The following is a 21697-nucleotide window of genomic DNA, read 5'->3' as shown; positions in this document are numbered from 1 at the left end:
GGAAGCCTTTTCTTTTCTTCTTTATTATGCTTTAAGTGAAAGTTTACAGCTCAAGTTAATTTCTCATACAAAAATTTATACATATATTGTTTTGTGACATTAGTTGCAATCCCCACAATGTGACAGCACACTCCCCGTTCCCAACCGGGTTCCCTGTGTCCACTGGTCTGATTCCTGTCACTTCCTGCCTCCTCAACCTGCCTCCGGATGGGAGCTGTCCATTTGGTCTCATGTATCTGACTGAACTAAGAAGCACACTTCTCACGTGTATTTTTTTTTTGTTTCATAGTCCTGTCTAGGAAACCCTGGTGGCGTAGTAGTTAAGTGCTACGGCTGCTAACCAAAGGGTCGGCAGTTTGAACTTGGAAACTCTATGGGGCAGTTCTACTCCGTCCTACAGGGTTGCCATGAGTCGGAATCAACTAGATGGCACTGGGTTTGGTTTTGTCCTGTCTAATCTTTTTCTCAGGAGTGGACTTCGGGAATGGTTTTAGTTCTGGGTTAACAGTGTGCTGGGGGCCATAGTTTTGGGGGTTGCAGGAAGGCTTTTCTGACACTCCATATCCCTAGTCTGATGTAGGTGACACTTTACGTGCCTGAAGCACCCTGTACCTACCTGTATCCTAGTATCAATCAGTAACTTTTGAACCTCTTCAGGGCAGTCTTATAGACTTTGTAGTCTCAGCACCTAGCACAGAGCTTGGCCCAATACAAGTACTTAATAAATGTTTTGTTTTGTTTTTTTTTTATCTATTATACAGTTTGGGAGAACCAACTCGGACTGAAGCTTTAAATCACCCCACTGTACCAAACTAGAGCCTTCAGTGGGCTTCAGTTTACTCTCCAGGCAACAACCATTAATTCAATGCCCTTTAGGCACTCAAAGACAGGCAGTCCCATCAAAAGCCAGAAAGAAGGCATGAACCTCCTGTTTCCATGATATTGAAGGCCCTCTATGTTATTGTCAGCTATTTTTTCCTTCCTTTTAGTCTAGTACTTAAAGATGCAAGCTCTACCTGGCTCAGTGCTTTTCCCAACTTGCTCTCCCACAGAGCCAGGCAGCTGCCCCTCACACTCCCTCCAGGAAGCTGAAGCTCCTCTCTTCCTCCCATGCTGGGTGGTCTTTAGAGGTTGTTCAGTAGAAAACCTCAGTAGCCCTTTCCGCTTTGGGTGGCTCCCATTTGCAGATTTAAATGAACTAAAAGTAGGTTACTGATGCCTTTCACAGGACTGTTGTGAGGATTAATGGGGACAATTAATGCAATGCTCCTGGCACTGTGTCAGTCATACAACAAACACTCAAGTCATTCTGCTCTACCTTTTCTTCTCCTTGAACGGCACACTGGTATAACTCAAAAAAAAAAAAAAAAAAAAAAAAAGGCTTTGAAGCCAGAAAACATGTCTCAATTTCCAATTTTGTGTTTTATAAGCTATTCAACCTTGGGTCAATTGCTTCAGTTTTCCTACCTGTAAAATGGAAATAATATCTACGCAATAGTTACAGCAATGAACTCAAATATACCAATGATCATGAAGGTGGCATAGGACTGGGCAATGTTTCATTCTGGTATACATAAGGTTGCCATGAGCTGGACATGACTTGACAGCAACTAACTACAACAACAATCCATCATTTTAATAAGGAGTAAAATATGATAAAATATATCAGTATCCATATACATCTGAAGTATCTACCACAGCCTCTGGTGTATAGTTCCGTTCAGTTCAATTGCCATTGAGTCAACTTCAGTGACCCTACTGTGTCAGCGCAGAACTGCGCACCATAGAGTTTTCAGAAGTAGATCGCTAGGCCTTTCTTCCAAGCATCTTCGGGTAGCCGAAAATCTCCAAACTTTTGATTAGCGGCCATAACTGTTTGTACCACCTGGAGACTCCCTGACATATAGTAAACCCACACAAACCCATTGCCGTTGTGTCAATTTCGACTCATAGCAAGCCTATATAGTAGGGACTCAACAAATAGTAGAACATAATAATAATAACAGTAACTGTAAGGGTTTGAATATGAACCTAAAAACTAAACAGTGTGAGAAACATGAAAGAGACATGACTCGGCAGTGAAGAGATTTAGGGGTTTTAGTTGACAGCAAGCTCAGTCTGAGTCAGCAGCTAAGGTGATATCCAGCAGCATTCATAAAGCAGTGACACTGTCTCTGCTCTGGCCTGGTTCAGCCACCTCGGGCAGGGCAGGTCTGGACACCATCCTTTGAGAGCCCCAAAGAATAATGTGTGTAAAGGCCAATTGTAAACCATAAAGCTTTTAAAGACATAAAGTGCTATTATTAATCATCAGCAGCATAATAATAAGTGGTATAGAGATAATCTGTACTGACTTCAGAGGGAAATAAACAGCACAGCAAGGGAGGGAGGGAGACTTCCCAGGGAAGGAAAGGGGAAATCAGCGGCTTGTAAAAAGAAGGATTATAAGGGGCTGATAAAGGCAGAGGGATCTAATTCCTGTATGTTCTCCCTGAAGAAAACCAAGAAGAGTGGGTGAAAGAGCTAATTTAGGCTCATTATAAGATTTCGCCTTGTTATGAGAAAGTATTTTCTAATAGAGCGGAGTGCTTTGAAACATATGAGGTATTCAAGGAGAGATTGGGTCAGTGTAGAGGCAATTAAAACCCAGAAGATGGGATCAGATAATCTTTAAGTGCGCTTCTAGCCCTGATATGTCATGGCTAGGGGCCCTCTCCCCTTTTTTTTCTATCATCATAGGGGGAGGAAAGAGTCAGAAATCCTCAATTTAATCACTCATCAGATATTCATCAAACATCTACTATGTGCCTGGCACTGTGCTAGGTGCTGAGAACAAGCAAAAATCAGAAGACTTTGGCCTCTGGGCTCTTATAGTCTAATGGGGATAGCTGCTCTGATGGAGGTCTGGCAGAATGCTTTGAGAACACATCAGAGAGAACAACAAAGTGCTTAGAGCAGGGAAGTCTCACTAGGGAGATGATACTTGAGTTTTGAAGAAACAGTCTTATTAGATGGAAAAGGGAAGTAAGAGTACAACAGGCTAGAAATGAAAAGATGTGCAAAGCCATGGAATTGTGAAAAAGCAGGGTATGTCTGGGGAAAGATGAGGCATACGGGCTGTGGGGTTGAAGGAATAGGTTGGGGCTGGATGGTGAAGCACTTAGTGCAATTTGTTGAGGTGCTTGAATTTATCTTTAGGATTACAGGGTGCCTGGAGGAATCCAGGAAGAAGAGTGGCACAGTCACACCTGTATTTTAAAAAGATTGCTGGCTGGGAGTGTAAGAAAGGGTCAAAGTGGAAAGAGACACTGAAGGATGAATGGTGAATATACGATCAGAATGGTTCTTTTAAATAATAACTATTTTTTTTATGTAAAAGTAATATATACCCATTGTAGACAATTTGGAAAATCAAGAGAACTCTAAAGAAGAAAACTTAGTGACCTATAATCCCACTCCCTACTATATTAGGTTGTTTTCTATGTACAGTTTTTACTTTACATTATTTTAGGATATTTGCTTAAATATCCTTCAAAAACATGATTATTAATAGCTACACAGTATTCCATCATATGATCATACCATAATTTATTTAACCATCCCCTTGTTGAACATTTAGGTTGTTTTTAATATTTTCCCTGATATAAATAATATTGAAATGGTTATACTTGTACATAAATCTTTGGCCACATTTTCAATAGTTTTCTTAAAATAGATTCCAAGAAAGAAATTACTAAATAAATGAAATAAATATTTTAAGGCATTTGCTATACATTACAAAATTGCTTCTAGAATAGTTCTACATATTCATGTTTTTACCATAATATATACGAATGCCTATCTAACTCTACCCTCATTAGGACTAAACTTTATTTCTTTTATAAACTACTTATTCACGCTTTAGTTACTTTATATTGAGTTATTAGTGCTTTTTATTGATTTCTAAGTGCTTATTACATATTAAGGATATCAAATGTTTTGCTATATTTACTCAAATCTTTGTTTCTCAGATGCCATTTATATGTTTTAAGTTTTTTTTTAATTATTTATTTAGTTGATGTTGTCCTTGAGAATATGCATGGCAAAACATAAACCAATTCAACAGTTTTTACTTGTACAATTCAGTGACATTGATTACATTCTTTGAGTTGTGCAACCATTCTCATCTTCCGTTTCTGAGTTGTTCCTCCTCCATTAACGTAAACTCACTGTCCCCTAAAGTTCCTACATAATCTTTCAAGTTGCTCTTGTCCATTTGATCCCAAAAAGACAGTTCTTATAAGAGTATAATGCTCAAGGCAGACATTTTTTACTAGCTAAGCTAAACTATAGTTTGGCTTTAAGAAGACTTCAGGGGATATTTTTGGTTTAAGGATTAAAGAATATCTCAGGGAAATAGTTTCAGGGGTTCACCCAGCCTCCATGGCTCCAGAAAGTCAAGAGTCCATGAGAATTTGAAATTCTGTCATCATTTTCCCCCTTTTGATCAGGATTCTTTTACAGAATCTTTGATCAATATGTTCAGTAATGATAACCCACTGTTCATGGAGGCAATCAGCCACACATTCCATTTCCTCCTCCTATTTCTGACTCTCGTTCTTCCTCTCTTTTAGTTTTCCTTATGGTGGAGCTTTAGTTGTCATTGAATGGTAGTTTAAAAATTGTGGTGACTTCTTAAATTGTATTTATCTAATAAAGTCCTTTCCTAACCATATACATATCCATGTCTAATACATAGCCATGTCCTTTGCATATAACTTTTTAATTCACTTGGAATTTATTTTGATATAAGGTACAAGGCAAGGCATTTACTCTCACCCCTCTCCCCAATATATTTTATTTTTAGTTGAAAGAGCATAGATAAAGGGGAGGTAAAGGGAAAAGAATCTCGGCTGAACCAGGTTTCTGCTTGTATACGTGGTCAGATGGTACTTAAGGATCATTTGAGCTGCAGGCTTGAAAAAAATATAATGTCAGTTTTGCATATGTTGAGTCTGAGGTGCCCCTGCAAGGCATCCAAGGGGAGATATTTAGTTGGCAGTTGGGAATATGAGCATGAAGCTCCCGAGAAAGGTTGAGGCTGAAGTTGTGGACATGGGAGTCATCAGTGCTTAGATGGTTAAGTGAAACTGCAGGCATGGATGAGCTTACCCAGGGCAAATGTGTAACAGAAGAAGCGAAGAAGTGAAGCAGGTACTCTGGACAGCAGCAACACACAAGAGGCACATGATGGAGGAGAAGCTAGGGAATGCGACTGAGAAGGAGTAGATAAGAACCAACAAATGAGCTGTTGAAGCTGAAAGAAAAGAGAATTTGAAGAAAGAAGAGGTGATCAAAATGTCAGTAAAGAAGTGAGATAGAACATGGTCCACAATGGGCTGAGTGAATGGGAGGTGCAGAAAAGGAGGCAAAAGTTTGTCAGTGGAGGACAAGAAGATGAAGTAGTAATGTGTTTGGAAGGTAAGATTAAAAGAAGGTTTAAAGTGGGGAGATTCGAGCATGTCTGAACGTTGAAGGAAAGGCATTGAGAGAAAGAGGGAAATTTAAAATACAAGAAAGAGAAGAGCCATTGCTGGTGCCTAGGTCTCAAGTAACGGGCACTAAAGCACAGGTGGAAGGATTAGTACTGAGTTAGGATAAAGGGCAGTAAAGATGACCTTCAGGGTCAAGGGTAAGGTTACCAAACCCATTTCGGTTGAATCAATTCCAACTCAGAGTGACCCTGTAGGACAGTGTAGAACAACTGCCCAGTAGGGTTTCCAAGGCTGTAAATCTTTATGGAAGCAGACTGCCGCATCTTTCTCCCACGCATTGGCTGGTGGGTCGAAGTGCTGACCATTTGGTTAGCAGCCGAGCACTTTAGCCACAGCACTACTAGGGCTCCAGTGGCAGTGTTAAGAGGGGAGAAAACTTGAGCCTTTGGCCTGTATTCTCTCAATAAAGCAGAAAATGAAGTCATCTGTGGAGAACGAGGTAAACAGAGGCAGGGAAGGAAAATTTTTGAGATAGGGGAGCATTTAAAACAACTACTGTGGGAAATGGGAAAGGGAATTGATCACGGGACAAGCACAAGGATTGGCGAGAAGTGTTCAGGGCTAAGGCTGATACCAGTCAGAATGGATGTGTGATTTTCTCAAGCACCACAGGCCAGGAATAGAGGAGAAAGCAAATGCTTATACGGATTTGGGATCCAGGATATGCAGATAGGTGGGACAGAGAGGCAAAGGAGTAAGGAAATTGCACTAAGAAATTCTTTAAAGAGATTGATCAAAGGGTCAAGGTTGGGTAAGAAAGGAAGTGAAGCTAGGAGGGGAATGATGGGCTTGTTAAATTAGGAATGGTCCAGGGATTGAAGGTCTCGATGAGGTCAAAAAACAGATTCAGTGGGAGTGAGGAAGTAGAACAGATGTAAGAATAGATGGCTCTGGTTAGAAAGTGAGACTTCTGAGGTGAAGAAAATCTGGGAGATGGTCAGACCGAGGGTGTGGCCATGCTTTCACGGACTTCTGTTGTAGGAGTGAAGGATACTGGAGTAGAGAATCTCAGGACTTGGCTGGTTCATATGGGTGTTAAAATTCCCAGGAGGAGGGCAGGAACTGGGGTGAGCAGAGGGATAGTGAGCAAGTGCCAGTGGGGTGACTGGGAGCTCAGCAGATGACAGTGACAAGATGGTAGGGAGGGTAACATAGCTTCAAAAGAGCAAGGATGTTTGAAAGAGGGTGACTTCTTAAATAAAAGCGGGGTAAACAGGCACCGGGCACAGCCAGGCTAGCCAAACTGGGGCAGCGGTTTCAATGCTCCATTACTTTTTTTTAATTTGTTTGTTGGTTCAATCACCCATTCGTTCAAAAAGGATTTGCTGAGATGTGTCCGCTGAGCCCTGAGCCCTGTGCTAGGTGTTGTGCTAGATGCTGCCTCTTCCAGAGGAATGTGCTACAGCCTTTCCCCTTTTTGCCAAAGGTGGCCCCACTCTCTCTCAGCAGGCCCCCCACACCAAAGCCCGGGCACCAAAGCCAGGCGGCCCTGCCACGGCTGATGGCCAGTAGGGGATCTTCTTGTTACAGCATTTTCCCTAGAGATAAATAGGCCACAGTAAAAAAGATTGCTGCATCCTTTCAATAAAGATTTTTTTTCTTTTCCAGACAGCTTGAGAAATGTTTTAAAAGCTTCTCACATTTCCAGTGAAACCCACAGAGAAGAATTTTGCTTGTTATCAGCCCTGGAAGCCTCTGATAGACGGGTGACATTTTTTTTTTTCTTTCTCTTTTTCGCTTTTCCTTTTTTTCACCAGCTGAAGAGAGAGTCACAGTGTGTTTTATAACTGGCTCTCTGCATTTCAAAAGCTCAACGAGAGCTCTCTGCTAACCCCGATAAGCCTTGGGCTCTTAGCGTCTTAAATACCTCTGACAAGCTATACATTACAGCGCTAATAATTTGCCAAATTTGCGCCCATAATATGATATCTGTAAAACGTCAAGGGCAGTAATGCGATTAGCGGTCTCAAATGAAATATCGAACATTCAGCGTTTAGGTCCTGAATAGGGGGAGAAAGGAAAGGAAATCAATTTCAAAAGCAGGAGGGAAAAAGGCGATAAGCGTGTAATAAAAATAGAGAGAGACAGAGGAGAGATACAGAGGAAGAGAGACAGGCGGAGCAGGACCCGGGAAGAGATATACCTGCCTTGTATCTATTTTTTCGGCAGGTAAGGGATGTAAAAAACTTTTACAAATTAGTTAAAATACAAAGCTGGGAAATAACGTTTGGTCACCACAGCAACCGGGTTTGGGTGGGAAGGCGGGAGATGGGGGTTGGGAGCCGAGGAAGGGGTTGGCCAAGCCCAGGGACCGGCCTTTCACTCTCTGCCCCCAACAGCCTGCTTCCATAAAACACAGGAAGTTGAATTACAAGGAGTCTGAGGGTGGGCTCTCACCCTGCCCCCACCCACCCGAGGTGGGAGAGTCGTAATGGACTAATTATCTGGCCAGCAGAGGCGGTGGTGGCGGCAGTTCGCAAGAGAGAGGGCCTGGGCTGTCACATACCAGGCTCTAGACTAAATAACAACATCTCACACCTGCAGCTTTACGAGCCCTCGGCGAGAGAAGTGCGAGCCCCTCCTTTCCCCGCTCCCTCCAGCTTCTCCCCAAGCACTTTTGGGCCCCCACTCTCAGCAGAGGAGGGAGGTGTCTCACCCTTGCTGAAGCCATGACCCGTTACTAAATCCTTACAACGTGCAGGCATCTCTACAGGGAATGCTCCTTCCGTGAGTCTCCCAGATAATACTCTAGGGCTGTCAGCAGGGCAAGGGGACAGTGCCATCATTAAATACTCCATCCCAGAGTTCACAGGCGAACAGGTCTGTCTGCACCTGCAGATGCTTGCAAGGTAAGGCAGTCATTTGTCACAGGCTCAGGGGCTGTCTCTAGGATGGGACTGAGCTGGAGCACTAGGGTAGACATTAGAAGTGGGTCGTTTTGGACCTTGGGGGACAGCAGATGCAGGGACCCTCAGATCTCCCTCAGCACCTCTCTCTGCTTTGCCTCTTTCATATCTCTCCCTAACATTGTCCTTCACAGGGAGAAGCAGTTCCTTCAAAGTGTGGTGTGCCCGCCCTCTCCGCACCACTTGGTTTTGGAAGTGACCCCATAACCCTGCACCTTTTTTTGCAAAGAGCTGAGACGGAACTGCATCAAAAGAAGAATGAAAACCGTGATGGACACAGGAGCCAGTGCCTTATCACGAGGATGGCAATGATGGCAATGAGGAAGAGTAGGACCAAGTCGTTCCCTCCCCCCCAACCCCAAATGCCAAAGTCCTCCAAGTCCCACTGTCTTCCACAGGCAGTCTGAGGCTCCCAAACAGGATGCATAGGGACTGGAAGATGGTGGATGGCCTGGGATGGGAGAAAAGCAAACAGGCTGCCTGGGGTCTGCCCCAGAGCCTTCTCCAGGGCAGCCTGGAATGGCCATTACAGGGCCACTTCTTGCGGCACCACGAGCCATTAAAGCAGGAGTGCTCAGGGAGCCATCAGCCCAGCACAGATGACTTCCCCAGATGTGGCTATGGGGCAGGATGTGGAAGCCCCCAATCCCAGCTCTACAGACAAAACATTCCCGCACTAACCATCCTCGGAAACCCCACAGCCCAGAGCCCCTCTTACAGATGCTTTCTAGACCATTTAGCAGGAGGCAGTGTTTATTTTTGAACACATGTTCTTCCCCATCTCTCGCCTCCCTTCTCCCCTTCCATATCCAAAGCTACCCTCTGGCTGGGCTGCTGTTGGCTGTTAGCGCCAAACTCCAAGGCCAGTGTTGGTAGCCTGCTTGCATGCTTTATTTTGGCTTTGTTGAGCACACCCATGCGTGCACACACACACGCATGCACATGTGCATGCACGTACTTCTCATACCTCCATTAAAAAAAAAACACTTTTTGCCGTCGAGTCGATTCTGACTCATAGCAACCCTCTAGGACAGAGTAGAACCACCCTATAGGGTTTCTAAGGAGTGGCTGGTAGATTCGAACTGCCAACCTTTTTAGTTAGCAGCCGTAGCTCTTAACTGCGCCACCAGGGCTCCATACCTCCATTAGTTAGTGCATATACTACACAAGCTCCAAGTATGCAGGCCTTTAGGGGTTGCTGCAGTTTGAAAGCAAATCCTAAACCAGGCTATAGGTTCTCTACTTCCTAAAATGGACACACTAGTCAGAGATGGTTCCTGGGCATTACGTTCCTGTTGGGAAGGCGATATAAGAGATAGAAGGTCTCTGCCCAGGAGGAAAATTCTTGGCCTGGAGCTCAGAATGGACTCTACTTCTCCCAGTCCATGCATAGTGGACACTGCTGTGCTCAGTTACACCCACCCCCTCTCAAGAGTGTGTTTCTCTTTTCTTCAGTAAAAGGGAATCCTCCAGTCCTTAAGTGACCAGCTCAAATTTAATCCCTTCAAGGAGCCTTTCTTAACTCAAATAGCCCAGAGTTCCGCTTCCTCTAATTGATGCGGGCTTACATTTACTCTGTAACTATTGTATGCCAGGCACCATGTTAGGTATTTTACGTGTTATTTTATTTAGCTTTTAGAACTCTGGATATTATTATTTCCATTTTACAGAAAGGAAAACAGGCTCTGAAAAGTTAGGTGATTCGTACAATTCAGTAGCAAGTGGTACAGCTGGAATTGAAACTCAGGTCTGACTCAGAAATTCCATGATCTTTCCATTATGTGATATGGGAGCTTCCTGCATGGAAATGTTTTGCAAACTCTAAAAACCCATGCAAAGTTTATTATTACTACAGTAATTTCCATTCACTGGATCATTTACTAATTCAGTTTGTTTAATAACTTTTAATATCTGTGTCTCATATCTGTATCAAAATCGGTTGTAGCAGCACATCGACAGGTAACTGCCAGAAATCCTGGCCAGATTCAGCTGATGTCAAATGGATCTTGGCTGAAAGCAGAGAATACCAGAAAGATGTTTACCTGTGTTTTATTAACTGTGCAAAGGCATTCAACTGTGTGGATTGTAACGAATTATGGGTAACGTTGTGAAGAATGGGAATTCCAGAACACTTAACTGTGCTCATGAGGAACTTGTACAGAGACCAAGAGGCAGTTGTTCGAACAGAACAAGGGGATACTGCGTGATTTAAATCAGGAAAGGTATGCATCAGGGTTGTATCCTTTCACCATACTTATTCAACCTGTATGCTGAGCAAATAATTTGAGAAGCGGGACTATATGGTGGCGTAGTGGTTAAGAGCTACAGCTGCTAACCAAAAGGTCAGCAGTTAGAATCCACCAGGCACTCCTTGGGAACCTTATTGGACAGTTCTGTTCTGTCCTACAGGGTCGCTATGAGTCAGAATCGACTTGATGGCAGTGGGTTTGGTTTCTTAGTGGGACTATATGAAGAACACTGTGGCATCAGGATTGGAGGAAGACTTATTAACAACCTAAGATATGCAGATGACACAAACTTGCTTGCTGCAAATGAAGAGGACTTGAAGCACTTACTGGTAAGGATCAAGGACTATAGCCTTCAGTATCGGTTACACCTCAACATAAAGAAAACAAAAATTCTTAGAACTGGACCAATAAGCAACACCATGATACACAGGGAAAATATTAAAGTTGTCAATGATTTCATTTTACTTGGATCCACAATCAACGCCCAAACAGTCAAGAAATCAAATGACGCATTGCATTGGGCAGATTTGCTGCAAAAGACCTTTCTAAAGTGTTCAAAAGCAAAGATGTCACTTTGAGGACTAAGGTGTGCCTGACCCAAGCCATTCTATTTTCAATCACCTCATACCCATGTGAAAGCTGGACAATGAATAAGGAAGATGGAAGAAGAATTGATGCCTTTGAATTATGGTGTTGGTGAAGAATACTGAATATACCATGGACTGCCAGAAGAATGACCAAATCTGTCTTGGAAGAAGTACAGCCAGAATGCTCCTTGTAAGCAAGGATGGTGAGACTTTGTCTCATTTACTTTAGACATGTTATCAGGAGGGATCAGTCCGTGGAGAAGGACATCATGCTTGGTAGAGTAGAGGGTCAGTGAAAAAGAGGAAGACCCTCAATGAGATGGATTGACACAGTGGCTGCAACAATGGGCTCAAACAAAACAATGATTATGAGGATTGTGCAGGACTGAGCAGTGTTTCCTTCTGTTGTACATATGGTCACTATGAATTGGAACCAACTTGATGGCACCTAACAACATCATCTTGTATTTTGTAATGGATGCTGTAGGCACCCCAACCAGATTCCTTTTACCTGGCCAGTGCATCCATCCCACAGCTGCTGTGAGTGTTGGCTGCTAACAGCTCACAGATGACCCCTTCTCCAGAGAATTGCCTTCAACTGACTTGAGTCTCTTTGCTTAGGAGGTTAGTCCCCACACCCCAGCACACAGCCCAGTGACCCATATGGGGACACAGGAACAACTCTTCTGTGTGGTTTGTGCTCCATAGTCCCCCATGAATCAGGCCAAGGCTGGACTTCACTTGAGACCCATCCTTGCCTTGCTCAGCTTTTCTCCCTTCCCTACCTCTTCCCCTACAGTTTTTTCCTGAAGCGCACAGCCTCAATAAATCAGGCATACCCAACCTCTGTCTCAGGCCCTGTTTCTAGGGAATCTGTCCTAAGTCAGACTTGTCTCACCCTTGCCATTAGATTGTGAACTCCATGATGACAGGAATTCCTTTTATCATCCCTGCATCCTATGGTATAGTTGCAGGACTCAAGAAAAATTTTTAGAAAGAGTAGCTGGTATTGTGGAAATAACATGGATTTTGGAGTAAGGCCTAGATTCAGATTTGGACTTTGCTGCTTACTATGTGGGCTTGTTAACATGATTTGACCTCTCTGAGCCTCAGTTTCCTCATGTATAAAGAAGATTAATAACACTCACCTTTCTGGGTTATAGTAAGGATCAGAGATGATGCTTGCAAAGCTCTTAGTGGAGTACCTTGTCCAAGGTAGACAATAACTAGAAGCAATTATTTGTCACAGTCCTTTCTAAGGTATGGCACTCAGGAAAGAAAAAACACCCTAGGTTTTGTCCGACCAGAGACAAGATTTTTCTTAATGCAGCCTAAGGGTGCAGCCATCTTACCTGGTTGTTTCATACATAGCTACAGTCAGCCAAACCCTGGGGTTTTCTCAGACACCCTCTCTCCTTCACTGTCCTTCCAGCCACACTGGTCTTTTGGTGCTTGTTCCATCTGCCTGGAATGTTCATTCCCTCCTTCATTGACTCTATTCATCTATTCTTGCATTCATTCAAGAAATACTGATTGAGAGCCCACTATGTGCCAGGTATTTACTGTACTAGGCACTGGGGATATACTGGAGAGCAAAAAGAGACAGGTGTCTCTTCACAGTGCATATGTTCAAGTGGGTGAGATGGGCATTAATCAAGTAATGTGTAATAAATATGAATCTGGAACAGAGACGAGTTCTGCAAAAGTCATTCATGTTGCTATAGAAGAAAATGTGACCTGGTCAGGAAAGTCAGGGAAGTGTTACCTAAGGAAGTAATGGTAAGCTGAGGTCTGCTGAGAACCACGTCCCCTAACCCCAGGCCCCTCCAACTCTCCATTTTGCCTAAAAAAAAACTCCTACCCATCTTTTAGGTCAACTTAAATATCACTTCCTCAGAGAGTCTTCCTTGACTCTTTAGACCAGGTTAGTCTCCACTGTACTCCATATCTCTACAGCAATTTGCTTATATTTAGTTACTTGCTTAAAATCTACCATCCCAGTAGATTGCAAACTCCGTAAGGACAAAAAATGTATCTCCCTAATTCTCTGCTTTGTGTTCAGTGTCAAGCACATACCTGGTATGTACTGACATTCAATCAGTGTTTGCTGAATGAAAACTTTTGCTTTCGTATACTGTACTTGTGCAGCTAAATGTTTTGATCCAAGTGCAGGGCTTTACATTTATTAAACTTTACATTATTAGATTAGTACAGCTTATCAGTATTCAAATAAATTTAAACTTATCTAATATTTATTGGATACCTTTTGTTTCCCATGAATCATATCTGATATTGGGGATACAAAGATACTTGTATAGCCTAAACCCTTAAGGAATATATAGTCTGGTTTGGGAGACAGATTAGAAAAACAATAATTATAATACAGTTGTTATATCCACATTGATATAATAGCCATAGCCAGAGAATAGAACTGTTAAATCTGTCTGGGGGGAGGCCTGAACTGAGACTTAGAGCTTTAGTACAGGCTCCTAAGATGGACAAGAGGCAGGAGGACCTTTCAAGCAGAGGAGGCAGAATGGGTAAGGGTATAAGGCATGCCAACAGAAGACATGTTAGGCAAATGGTAAGTAGCTTGGACATCTCATGAAGGTGAGACTTGGGACTTATATAGATAATTTCTCACAATCATAGACACACACACACACAATCTTTGACTTCAGTATTTTCTTATCACTCTATTTTTTCCAATCTGAAGACTATCTTCTTCACAGAAAATATTATCACCCTTCCCAGTGCAAAATTTTCAACGGCTACCTATTGCCCAAAGGCTAAGAGTCACACTCTTTATTACGGCAAACAAGGCTCTTAACAATTTTGCCCAAGGTTATGTTTTCAATCCCACGTTCTCACGCCTTACTCTTCCTTAACATCTCTGTAAGCCACAGTGACTTACTAACATTCCTGCATAACTTTCTGCTCGACCTATTCTCTTTAAATACAGAGGTAGAGAGGAGGGATGTCAAGGAGGTTCACAACTTGGGTTGCTTACTACTATCCATGTGGCACTCTGCTCCCAGCACTACAGTTCCCACCATACTGAACTATGTATAGTTCTCTGAATGCTTTTCTTACTTTTACAACTGGGCTTTTGCACATGTTACTTTCTCTGCTTGGAACTCCCCTTTTTCCAGCTTTCAGTCTGGGTAGCACCTACTCCTCCATTCTTCACGATGCAATTTTCTCCAGGAAGTCTTTCTGCCTCTACTGCTAAAGCCCCGCAGTACCCTTTGCTTACTTTTATAATAGTACTACCACTCAGCATTTTAATATGTTTTCTTATCTATCTCCCTTACTTGACATTGTCTGATTTATTGTCATATCATTAGCATCTAGCACAGCGTTTGGCATATACTAAGCTTTAATAGGTTTTGTTGATTAAATAAATGAATAAATGGCTAAAGGAATAAACTTCTCATTGTTCCTGAGACACAACATGCTTATTCACAATGGTGTCTTTCTGTGCATGTCATTTGAAAAATAAACTCTATGTTAATTTCCCACCCCACCAGCTCCCTGCCAACAAATCTGCTCCTTCTTTCCCCCACCCACCTCAGTAAATGGTTATTGTTGTTGTTAGGTGCCGACGGGTCGGTTCCTACTCATAGTGACCCCGTGTACAACAGAACAAAACACTGCCCAGTCTATGCTATCCTCACAATTGTTACTAGGTTTGAGCTCATTGTTGCAGCCAACGTGTCAATCCATTTCACTGAGGGTCTTCCACTTTTTCACCGACCCTCTACTTTACCAAACATGATATCCTTCTCCAGAGACTGGTCCTTTCTGATAATATGTTCAAAGTATGTGAGAGGTAGTTTCACCGTTCTTGCCTCTAAGGAACATTCTGGCTGTTCTTCTTCCAAGACAAATTTGGTCGTTCTCTTGGCAGTCCACAGTATATTCAATAGGGTTCACCAACACCATAGTTCAAAGGCATCGATTCTTCTTCCATCTTCCTTATTCATTGTCTAGGTTTTGCATGCATATGAGGTGATTAAAGACACCATGGCTTGCTTGGGTCAGGTGTACCTTAGTCCTCAAAGCAACATCTTTGCTTTTGAACACTTTAGAAAGGTCTTTTGCAGCAGAGTTGCCCAATGCAATACATTGTTTGATTTCTCGACTGCTGCTTTGATGGCCATTGATTGTGGATCCAAGTAAAATGAAATCCTTGACAACTTTAATATTTTCTCTGTTTATCGTGATGTTGCTTATTGGTCCAGTTGTGAGAATTTTTGTTTTCTTTATGTGGAGGTGCAATCCATACTGAAGGCTGCAGTCTTTGATCTTCATTAGTAAGTGTTTCAAGTCCTCTTAGCTTTCAGCAAGCGAGGTTATGTCATCTGCATATCACATGTTGCTAACGAGTCTTCCTCCAATTCTGATGCCACGTTTTTATGCCACGTTTTTGTTCCTATGCTTTGGCTTCTCAAATTATTTGCTTAGCATACAGATTGAATAAGTATGGTGAAAGGATACGGGCCTGATGCACACCTTTCCTGAATTTAAACCATGCAGCATTCCCTTGTTCTGTTGAAACAACTGCCTCTTGGTCTATGTACTGGTTCTTCATGGGCATTCTTCCCAATTCTTCGCAATGCTGTCCACAACTTGTTATGATCCACACATTTGAATGCCTTTGCGTAGTCAATAATACACAGATAAACATCTTTCTGGTATTCTCTACTTTTAGCAAAGATCCTCTTCCGAGTCCGGCTTGAATTTCTGGCAGTTCCCTGTCGATGTACTGCTGCAACTGTTTTTTGAATTCTCTTTAGCAAAATTTTACTTACATGTGATATTAATGATACTGTTCAATAATTCGCACATTCAGATGGATCACTTTTCTTTGCAATGAGTATAAATACAGATCTCTTCCAGTCAGTTGGCATAGATAAGTGAGCACTTCCAGTGTTGTATCTGTTTGTTGAAACATCTAAATTGGTATTCTGTCAATTCCTGGAATTTTCACCAATGCCTTCAGTGCACCTTGGACTTCTTCCTTTAATACCATTGGTTCTTGAGCATATGCTACATCCTGAAATGGTTGAATGTTGGCTAATTTTTTAGTACAGTGATTCTGCATATTCCTTCCATCTTCTTTTGATGCTTCTTACATCATTCAATATTTTGCCCGTAGAATTCTTCAATATTGAAATTTGAGGCTTGAATTTTCTCTCCAGTTCTTTCAGCTTGAGAAATGCTGAGCGTGTTCTTTGTTTTTGGTTTTCTAACTCCAGGTCTTTGTACATTTCATTATAATACTTTATTTTGTCTTCTCAAGCTATCCTTTGAAATCTTCTGTTTAGCTCTTGTACTTCATCATTTCGTCTGTAAATGGCACCTCTGCCCATTTGCTCATATCAGAAACTTGGGAATTTCTCATGATTCATTTGTTCATTCATTCCTTATTTATTGAGCACCTAACTTGGGCCAGGCACTTTGCTGAACAATGAGGACATGGCCCCTCATTAGCTTCAAAGAGCTCACTGTCTAATCAGGATTACATTTTCGTAGGTTCTCCACCCTATCCCTGAAATGAACCCCAGGAAGACAACACACTGCCCAACTGCCCATGTTGGATTGATGACAGCTACCTCTTTACCCCCAAGAAAGCAGTGTGATGAAGAGGAGAGAGCAGGGGCTTTGGCTTCAGAAAGAGCCGAGCTTAAATCCAAGCTCTTCTTTATCCTTGTCGTAGATCGAATTGTGTCCCCTAAAATGTTCATCAACTTGGTTAGGCCATGATTTCCAGTATTGTGTGGTTGTCTTCCATTTTGTGATTTTCCTATGTGTTACAAATCATAATCTCTGCCTGTGGTTAAAGAAGATTAGGGTGGGATGTAACACCCTTGCTCAGGTCACAGCCCTGATCCAATGTAAAGGGAGCTTCCCTAGGGTGTGGCCTGCACCATCTTTTATCTGACAAGAGATAAAAGGAAAGGGAAGTAAGCAGAGAGTGGGGGACTTCATACCACCAAGAAAGCAGTACTGGGAGCAGAGCATGTCCTTTGGACCTGAGATTCCCTCATGGAGAAGCTCCTAGACCAAGCAAAGATTTATGACATGGACCTTCCTCCAGAGCTGACAGAGAAACCTTCCCCTGGAGCTGATGTCCCGAATTTGGATTTCTCTAGATTGTGAGAAAATAAATTTCTATTTGTTAAAGCCATCCACCTGTGGTATTTCTGTTTTAGCATCACGAGATGACTAAGACAATCCTCAACACGTTGCATCTAATAGTCCTTTTTAACAGAAAATATATATTAAGTATATATATATGTATATATATATATATAGTATGCCCACTCTATACTCGGTACTGAGCAAGGAGAACGTGATTCGGTGGTAAGGAAAAGAAGCAGTACTGCCCTTACAGAACTTACACTCAGTGGAGGAGACAGACGTTAAACAATCAAACACACAAATAAATACATGATTGTAATTTTCGAGAAATACTTAAAGGGAAGAAAAATAGAAAAATGGGGGCAAATCTTTTTTTAGACTGGTGATCAGAAAAGGGCTGTCTTAGGAAAGTGTCATTTAAGCTAAGATCTGAAGGCTGAGAAGAAACCAGCCATGTGAAGAGGCAGGAGGGTGGTATATATGAACTGAGCAGGATGCAAAGACCATGAAGTGAGGTAAAGGCCAGGGCAGACAGGAAGCAGATCCTTCTGGGTTAAGAATTATGGGCCTGACTACAGTGGCCATGCATCTTAAAAAGATTGCTGGACTGCCAGGTAGAGAGTTTGGATTGGGAGCTGTCAAGTATGGGCGAGTGACATCAAATAGACTATGCCAGCAGTTCAGGTGAGAGATGATTATGGCCTGACTTAGGGTGAGGCCAGAGAAACTGGATAGAAGTAAAAGAGTTTGAGATGTGTTTCAGAAGAATGGTTGGGAGTAGATGATAGATTGAATGTGGGGCTGAGGAAGGGAGAGGAGTCAAAGAGTGATTCTCAGGTTTCCGGTTTCAGCAAGTGGATGGGGAGGTGCCGTGGGAAGAGTGGAGAAGGCGCAGGTTTGGTGGGGGAATTATTAACAGCATTTTGGTCAGCAGTGTCTGTCAGAGAACCAAGTGGTGATGGTAAAAGGCAGTGGGAACTCTGAAGAGAGGTCTGAAGCAGAGCTAGAGTGGGAATGGAAGACAGAAGAGGATTAAAAACTGAAATGGAAGTAAAGAAAGTCATTCATCTCTCAGAACTGCATTATGTTAATATTATAAAATGGGAATAAGAACTTTAAATGAGATAATGTAAAACCACCTGTTACATAATACACATTCAATAAATGTTGGCATCCTTTCCCTTCTCTTTCTCATTCCCTTCTACTTTGTACCCATCTCCCCTTCCCTTTGTAGCTCCTCAAGCCCTTTTATTTTCTCACTATCCCTATACACTGTACACAGTTGGCACAAAAATGAAGAAAGTGAACTTCTTATAATTGCCAAGCATATTAAGGAACTAAGGGCCAGGACTGCTGTTGTTAGCGGCTACTGAGTCGGTCCTCAACTCATGGTGACTCCATGCACAAAGGAACAAAATGCTGCCCAGCCTTGTGCCATGCCCACGGTCAGTTGTGGACTGGACCATTGTGATCCGTAATGTTTTCACTGGCTGATTTTTGGGAGTAGATTGCCAAGTCTTTCTTCCTAGTCCATTGTAATCTGGAAGCTCTGCCAAAACCTGCTCAGCATCATAGTAAAATACAAGCCTCCACTGACAGACAGGTGGTGGCTGTGGAATTAAACTAAGCCTCCCGCATAAAAGGCAAGAATTCTACCACTGAACCACCAACGCAAAAAAAAAAAACAAAAACAAATCAAACCTGTTGCCTTTGAGTCGAGTCCGACTCATAGCTACCGTATAGGACAGAGCAGAATTGCTCCAAAGAGTCTCCAAGGAACGGCTGGTGGATTCAAACTGCCAGTCTTCTGGGTAGCAGTCAAGCTCTTAACCCCTGCACCACCAGGGCTCCACCCATGCAAGGGCTAGGACAAACTGATTTAAAATTCACGCATTCAACAATTACTCTCAGAACAGTCTTTCTTTTGCTCTTTTACAGCTTAACAAACTTGTATTCCTCTTTAAAAAACTATTTCAAGCTTTTCAACTCTGAGAAGTCTTCCCTGATGTCCTTAATTGATTTAGGTGCTTGCTTCTTCTAGGTTGTTCCTGCATCTTGCTCATACACCTATCACAGCACTTACCATAATATATTGAAATGATCTCCGGCTGGTTGATCTCTTCAATGGACTAGGAATCCCTTTAAAGTAGGAACTGTCCTTAAACCTGTTTTTTTTTTTTTAAGTTGTATGACCTCCAAGGCTCTGAAATTCTATGATTTTAAGCAAAAAGTTTAGATGAGTGAAAAAGCAAACAATACTCACTGCTCCTTTGCTACCCTTTTAGGAGAGTACAGTGCAGCAGCTAAGATCACATCCAAGGGAGTCAGAACTGGAGGTTTTAGCCCCTTAGATTTAGATGAACACAATGCACTGACTGGCAAGCCAAGTGGTATCCAGAGGCAAGTACAGCCAAATTGTTCTCCCGGATCCCAGTGAAAGGACTGTATTCTAGGAAAATGCATGTAATTTATAACTTTAATATTCCTGCACTGAGGTAATATATGAGGACAAGGTTACCATTCTGTGCTAAATGCCAAAAGGAAGAAGATTTTGGAAGCTACAGCTGTTCCTCTAAGTTCTTGGAGAGTCTACAGAGCTTGAAGAACCCTGAACTTACCAAGAGAGCCTTCTCACACTCTGTGATTTTCCTGGCTAGAATCTCAGCCATTTTTTTTTTTTTTTTTTCTTTACTCACAATCTCAATTCAGCAGATAAAGGGAAAATAAAAGGGAAACAACCCAAATTAAACGGTTGATCTGAAGGGCTTTTACCAAGCTTGATGCCTGGAATACAGGAGACATTCTATAAATGTTAGCACAAATAAGTGGTTCTGAAGAGCCAGATGCCTCAGTTTTTCTTTAAGAATCTGTATTTGAACAGAAGTGATCACTTTCTTCCCTCCACTCCTGGAGGAAGTCAATCGTATATAATCATTTACACATTTAACCCACTATTACACTCTCTAACACAGTACCTACCTAGCACATGGCCTAAAAAAACCCAAACCAAACCCACTGCCAAAGAGTTGGCAACCCATGGCAACCCATGTATTACAGAGTAGAACTGCTCCATAGCATTTTCTTGGCTGTAATCTTCACGGAAGTAGATAGCCAGGCCTTTTGTTCATGGCACTGCTGGGTGGGTTCAAACTGGCAACCTTCAGGCTAGTAGTCAAGTGCACACCATTTGCGTGACCCAGGGACCTAGAGCACATGGCCTATACTTTGTGTTATTCAAGAATTGTCTATTGAATTGTATTGACCTCACTGTCCTTGATTTCAGTGACTGCCACAGCTCTAGGCTCACCGTTTCCATTTGATTCTAGAACACTGCTGCCCTTCTTCTCTCCCCAGCAACATCTGCCCAGTGTTCTGGCTACCCGTATTAGTTTCCTAGGGCTACTGTAATGAAGTACCACAGAGTGAGTGGCTTTAAACAACACAGATTTGTTGTCTCACAGTTCTGGAGACTAGTGGTCTGAATTCAGGGTGTTGGCAGGGTCATTTTCTCTCTAAAGGCTCTAGGGGAAGATCCTTTCTCATCTCTCTGGGCTTCTGAGAGCCCTTGGCATTCCTTGGCTTGTAGATGTATTTTCACATGGCCAGTTTTCCTGTCTGTCTGTCTGTCTGCCTGCCTGTCTGTGTCTCCTCTCCTCTTTTATAAGAACACCACTTACATATGATTAGGACCCATCCTACTCTGGTAGGACCTCATGTTGCTGGTAACATCTGCAAGGACCACATTTCCAAACATGATCATATACACAGGTACAGGGGTTAGGACTTCAACAAATCTTTTTAGGGGGCACAATTCAATCCATAACAATTCCCCTGGTGGTCTTGGAACCTCCTGGTTTGCCTGGGCTGAAATTTTCTTCAAACATTGGAGTAAAATGGAAAGGACATAGAATGTCACTTGGTACCTGTTACTGGTACCTATACATCTCCATTCAGCACCAACCTCCAGGACTCTCCTTTCAGAATTCATTTCTACCCCTACAGTTAACTCCCTGGCACACAGTCCTTGATAGGTCTTCCTTTTCTAACTGTTTTTGTTCTCCATGACTGACCCATTCCCGAGGACTGGCTTTTGTCCAGTACAGTTCCTAGCCCCTTCATGTCTTCACTCTAAGTTCTACCTCCCTTGCTGGACACACCTGGGGCAATCTTTGCAATGGCAGCTGGAGAGGTTATTGTGGAGGTTAGGCATGCAGCTAGGAAAGGATGGACTTCAGAGCCTTTAAAGCCACTCCCTAATCTAAGGTTCTAAGATT

At 42.5% G+C, this 21697-nt stretch overlaps 1 protein-coding gene across 4 annotated transcripts in view; it reads right to left on the bottom strand.

The window, feature by feature from the left end:
* Positions 1-21697, bottom strand: part of RNF220 (ring finger protein 220) — a 280229-nt gene that overhangs the window by 135792 nt on the left and 122740 nt on the right. The gene's annotated exons all lie outside the window — the stretch shown is intronic.

The sequence above is a fragment of the Elephas maximus genome, chromosome 3 (genome assembly GCF_024166365.1).
Source record: "Elephas maximus indicus isolate mEleMax1 chromosome 3, mEleMax1 primary haplotype, whole genome shotgun sequence".
Taxonomy (NCBI): domain Eukaryota; kingdom Metazoa; phylum Chordata; class Mammalia; order Proboscidea; family Elephantidae; genus Elephas; species Elephas maximus.
The sequence above is the reverse complement of the archived record's forward strand: the minus strand, read 5'-3'. Positions and strand labels throughout refer to the sequence as shown.